At 48.6% G+C, this 5,523-nt stretch overlaps 1 protein-coding gene across 1 annotated transcript in view; it reads left to right on the top strand.

Annotated features, from left to right (window-relative positions):
* LOC104465497 (mineralocorticoid receptor-like) overlaps positions 1 to 5,523 on the top strand; it is a gene marked incomplete at its 5' end in the record, with an annotated part of 85,197 nt that overhangs the window by 73,200 nt on the left and 6,474 nt on the right. The window lies entirely within an intron of this gene.

Here is a 5,523-nt window from a genome sequence, read left to right as displayed (position 1 = left end):
CCTTCATCAGGAGAAATGATGTTAGCTGGGACCCTAAGTTAGACACAGTGCACGTGTGCCACGCAGAGTATCCCGCGGGTCGCTTCTCGATGAAAGGTGCTGGATTAGTGCGTCACGCATCTGACATGCCTGCGGTGCTAATAAATGTGGGATGAATTTGGTGATCTTTTACAGCTGCGATTCTAATAGTGATGACTTTAAAAGATGTATAATGACTTTGGAGCCAGCTTTATTTGAGCTGATCGAGTATAAGATTCACTGTATTGTAAGGTTGTTTCTACAGCTGTCTTATTCTAGTGCAAGGTGTTTGTTTTACGTGTGTCAGGTGTGAGATGCGATGAATGATGCGGGAAACGAAACAGTCCCCAAACACCCAGGCTGTTGGCGCCTCTGCCCCAAGTGACTCTGAAGGATGGCGGTAGGTGCCCCAGCTCCCAGTTTGAACAGGGGTATCTGCAACACACAGCTGCTGAGGTGGGAGCACCCCCTTTAAGTGCAGAGATTTGCCTCTCTGGATGCCCTGAGCAGCGGGGGTGTATCTCTGTGCTCTCCGTAACAGCGCCTGGAGTCCCCACAGGGGAAGCCAGTGACCCAGCTGTAGTGGTCTCCCCAGGCTGACCGGTTTTTCCCAATGCCCCCCGAGAGAGCCCTGGACACTGGCCCCTTGCCTGGGGCCACCGGGGCTGTTACCCGTCCTCTCACTGTGATGGGAGACTCACGGGGTCTGCGAGAGCAAAGTTAGGGGACAGGAGATGGGGGCGAGCAGAGGCTGACACCCAGCGGCGTGCGCTGATCACCTCCCAGTAAAACTGGGGAAGGGCAGCAAAGAGAAAAACTGCCTTACTCCGTCCTGGGTGGGCAGGGAAGGAACTTTGCTGCGTGAAGAACCTACAGCACTTGTTTTCAGAGCCTGCATGTAAATGTACTTCTTTGTACTCGACTTAAATTTCATTTTTGTACAGTACAGTACAGTGCACTTCAGGTCAAATCTGTAGAAGAGCCCGAGGTCTGTTTACAGAATGTACATATGGAATTATTTTTCAAATATTGTTCTGTTGTTCATTAAAACATTGCAAATCTTAGTGGGAGGCAGGGAGAGTATTATTAGTACTGCAGTAATAGCTCATTCTTCAGCGATTGGGTTTCATTTGCTCCGTGCCAGCAAAGGAAGTTGTAGTGTTTCAGTGGAAAGAAAGGGGATGGGTGATAAAATCATTTGCAAGATACTCACATCGGGACCTCAGGGCAGCATAACAAAGCCTGGCATTTATGTACAGTTTTCTAATCCTTTTCAGAATCAGCAGTGTCTAGATTTGGTATTTAAATGGGTGTGTTTGTGTGGCTAAGGTGGCTGGGTGGCACTTAGGGAGAACGCTGCCGTGTCCTACAGACATTTTCCAAAACACAGCATTAACCACTGGGAGCTGGACTAACCAGGGGAAGCAGGCTGCTCTTGTGTTTTATTTAATTTTTAATTAAGCTATTTTTACATCACTTTTGTTTTAATAGAGCACTTTCTTACAAAGGACTTTATAGAGAAAGTCCCATTGTCAGCATTCTGCGTTCAAAAGGCCAGTTGTCTGCACAACAGCGCTGCCTTTCAGAGATGTTATGGGAGGCTTGCTCAACAAAGGCGCTTGTTTATTTTTTCTTTTTAAAACTGATTTTTCACTTTTCAGTTTTTTGAAATCTGTCAGAGTAAATTTAGAGCGGTGATAATATTAACGAGAAGTGAGAATTACTTCTCTCCCCCCACCGCCTGTTAGTGCAGAATTTCTCTGTTCTGTCAATGTAAAAGCAACTTTTCTACTCAGTTCCTTAGTACAGGAGGACCACTTTTTCAGCTGTCACCTATGCATTTTTAACTTACTCTGTTATAATCTTAGAGGATCAGCATTTATTTGGTGCTGAGCAGTTTTATCTGGAGCTGCAGTCCCATGTTTCCATGCTGCTGTAGCCGTAGCATTGGCATTTACAGCGCCAGCCCAAAGGGACTGGTGCAGAATTCATGCTTCTTCAGTCCTCCTGTTTGGCTTATAGGAGAAAGGGGAGAAAAAAACAAACCAAAAAACCTCAAACAAGATGGTTTTCCATTGCTCAGTACACTAAATCATTCATCCACACAGTGAACATATGTGCAGGTAGAAAAGTGCCGAGGTGAGGAAAAAAGAAATTTTTCAGAAGGCCAGGTAGGCACTTCAGTATTTGAAAAAATCAGCACCTCGCTTTAATGATCCAGAAAGCCTCAAAGTACCAAAAGATAACTGAAAAGTAAGAGATGGAAACCCAAATCGAGCAGACAAGATACGGAGTTCACGCACACGCACCGGCACTCGGCCCGAGCAGCGTGCCTGCAGGCTGCGGTGCAGTTTGCGTTGCTGCTGCCGCGCACCAAGATGCTCTTCATGCACGTGATGGTGTGTGCAAGGCGTGGTTGCTGCCCGTCGTGGGCAGCAGCATGATCACCATATTTCCTTCTCGTAGGGATTGTATTTCTGCTGTTTTGGCTGGCCCTCGTGCAGCATTTCACACCGCAGCATTATGTGTTGAGAACACCGTAGCGTAGCGGGGACAACCCACCTCTCTGCTCGGCACGTAAAGGTCTCGGTGTTGTGCCCGTGAATGGCCGTGGGCGTTTCAGGGAGAGAGACATATGCAGCGCTTGGACGTAGGTGAAGTGCGCTATGTGATCAGACAGACGGCATGCAGGAACATTAGAAACAGATGTACTGCACATGGTATCACAAACTTCGTTTGGATCCTCCTCAGCATCTCCTGTTGGCTTTGGCAGGAGGGGTTGTATCTCTCATGGCAAGCCTCCTTTCATATAGAGAGCCGAGTGTATGGTTAAGCGGTTTGCAGAACAAAAGCTGAATTTGGTTTCAATCTGGCTGATACTAAACAGACTTTTGAGTGAAGAGGGCTTTTGTTTCCATGCCATGACATTCAACCCTAATGTGAACCTTCCCCTCGCCTTGGCAAGGCAGAGCACTGTGCTGTCACTGGCTTGTTGATATTTTCTGCCAAACAAAAATAAATTCTTTAAGGCTCATGCTGCTGAATAATTAATTTTTTATGGTTCCTGAAGGGAATACTTTATAGCTGAGGTGGATCTTTCCATAGGCTGAGAGCACCAGGGTTAGACTTGCTGAAAAAGCTGAAGGGCAGGGATCCTCCGGGGGCAGGTCTGCGCGGCGCTGCGGGGGATGCAGGTGTGCCTCTGCACGTGCTTCATCCCACAAACACGAACCCGCGGATGAGCCCCTTGGCTCTTGCCAGCACCTTTGGGTGCACTTCTGCTACTGATCTGCCAAAGCCTCGTCCCTTATCTGGTGAGCTGTTTGGAGCCGCGTTTAGTCCCAGTGCCTGAATTTTCAGAGCGGGCGTTTTCTCTGCTTACTCAGAGGCTAGATCCCGTCCCTGCTCCCGGTGTGGTCCCTACAACAGCCACAGCGACGCACGAGTGTGCATGGGTGTGCGTTGCGCAGCTAACATGCGTCTGTCGAGCGAGAAATGGATTCCCAGCTCCCTAAGGTGGGCAGGGGCTACTCTGAGGGTTGTCTTGCTCGGTTTGTGATAGTAGGATCTCTTCTCCTTTGTGTTAACAGGAGTTTGTTGGAGGAGTGCAGGACCCTCCCTTGAAGAACAAGGGAGACGTGGCCCAAAATTCACCCTGGCCAGGGGCTGAGGGTGCTTCATTGGTGTGCGATGCTGGGGGTTTGCAGGCATCCTCCAAGCACATAAAACAAGTTTAACTCGGGTTCCTCCATCTCATATCCAGGTGTCAAGTGCTGTGGTTTCGGTGTGCAGACGTTTGTTAAAGAAATGAGTGCAGTTCCTACATCAGGTAACCGCACTGTCTAGGCAGAACTACCTTCCACATCTGCTCTGGTCCCGTACTGGTACTGCCTAATCCATATGTATTTTATCTGCCTTTTACTGCTCCCTGCGTGCCTGTATTCAGAGGCTTCATTCCTCGGACTTACCTTGGTTTTCCCCCTGTGTTTGGGGGAAGTTTGTTTGTTTTTGCTGGGTGGGTTGGGGTTTTTTTTGTGCCAGAGTTCAGGGTTTCCTAAGCAGCTAGGAAGTGGTCTGAGAATCAGCCTTCAGCCATCCCAGGGGGGAATAACTTAATTCCTGAGCCCTTGGGGTCATAATTAATTTACATTGTGGGATTTTCATAGGACTGGGAGCAAAAGGGAATATAGTGGTACTGGAACAACTGAGGTTTTCCTGAACCTCACCAGTTGTGAAGCAGGAGTTTTGTATCCACTGCATGAAGGGGAAAAAGCAGGAGGTTGCAATAGTCCCAAACTCACCCAGGGCTCTTTCCATATGAGAACCCTGAGGCGTTTGACAGTCATAGCTGTAGCTAATAATAGGAAGAAATTACTCAGCATTGTGTGGTTACCCTACTGCTGTCTTAATTGCTCTATCAGGCTTAATCGCCACGATGCTGCTGGTAGAGAAGTGACAGTGGACTTTCACAGCACACACAGTGATGGTGAGAGATGTTGCGGTCAGAAAGCTAACGGAGCACAGAGATGTGCACCCTTGCAGATCAGACAGTCCTTACAGTGTCTGGAAATACCAAGGGCATGGTGAGACTGCCAAACTAAAAGCAATTCTTTTTGCTGTAAAAATCCTGCAAGTGCTTGAAGGTCACTGTCACTATATTAACTTCAGGGACTTCATTAAAGGATTCATTTTTTTAATTATGAAGAACAGTATGGGTGAAGAAGTCCATTTTATGGAAAGCCCACCCTAATAACAGAAAATGATGTTTGATTAATACCCCTATTTCTCAGGGGTGCTTAAGACGGCATACAAATGCAAAGATTGATTAAGTAAAAGTCTCAGAATTACTCAGACTGCTGTAGCCTTGGGACCGTTTCACTGCAGCACCCTCTCTGTAGGGCAGTGATGAGGGGAAGCTTCATCATTACCGACCGCAGTGCTGAAGGGTTGTAGCTAGTGGCTGATCCCCTTGCTGGCACAAGAGCTGTCGTGTCTTACAGCAGCCTGGGTGACGTGGATGTGATAATTCCCACCTGTGTGTCTGCACCCCGCTACCCAGTTCATACTGATTTATTTAGTGGCATTTCCTTGCCCGGAGAGGCTGCAGTCTCCATTGCGGGTGGTACCCAGGAGGCGGATTGGCAAAGCTGGGGGCAGGTGGTACCTGAGCTCCCAACCTGCCACGTGCAGAGGGAGGCGCACGATGTGGTGGCAGGTACCGAGACGTGGCTCATTGCTGGCTCCAAAGAGAGCTGAACAACTACCTACTAAAGCGGTAAGAACGATGTCCTGGTTGCATCCCGAGGAAGGGGGGATTATTTTAGTCCTGGCCCCAGCTGCGCTGTCTGTGCCGTGCGGAGCAGTTTTTACGTGTGCTTCAGGAGCTGCGGTAACGGCAGGCTGGCAAAGTAAGTGCGTTTCTGGTCAGTGTTGCACTGCTTGTGAAAACAGCGCGGCTTTCCCTCACACCGCGTGGTTAGAGCGCTGCGTTCACACTGCTGTACC

The sequence above is a fragment of the Pterocles gutturalis genome, unplaced genomic scaffold, assembly GCF_000699245.1.
Source record: "Pterocles gutturalis isolate BGI_N339 unplaced genomic scaffold, ASM69924v1 scaffold4978, whole genome shotgun sequence".
In the NCBI taxonomy this organism is placed as follows: domain Eukaryota; kingdom Metazoa; phylum Chordata; class Aves; order Pterocliformes; family Pteroclidae; genus Pterocles; species Pterocles gutturalis.
Note: the sequence above shows the minus strand (reverse complement) of the source record. Positions and strands in the feature narration are given on the sequence as shown.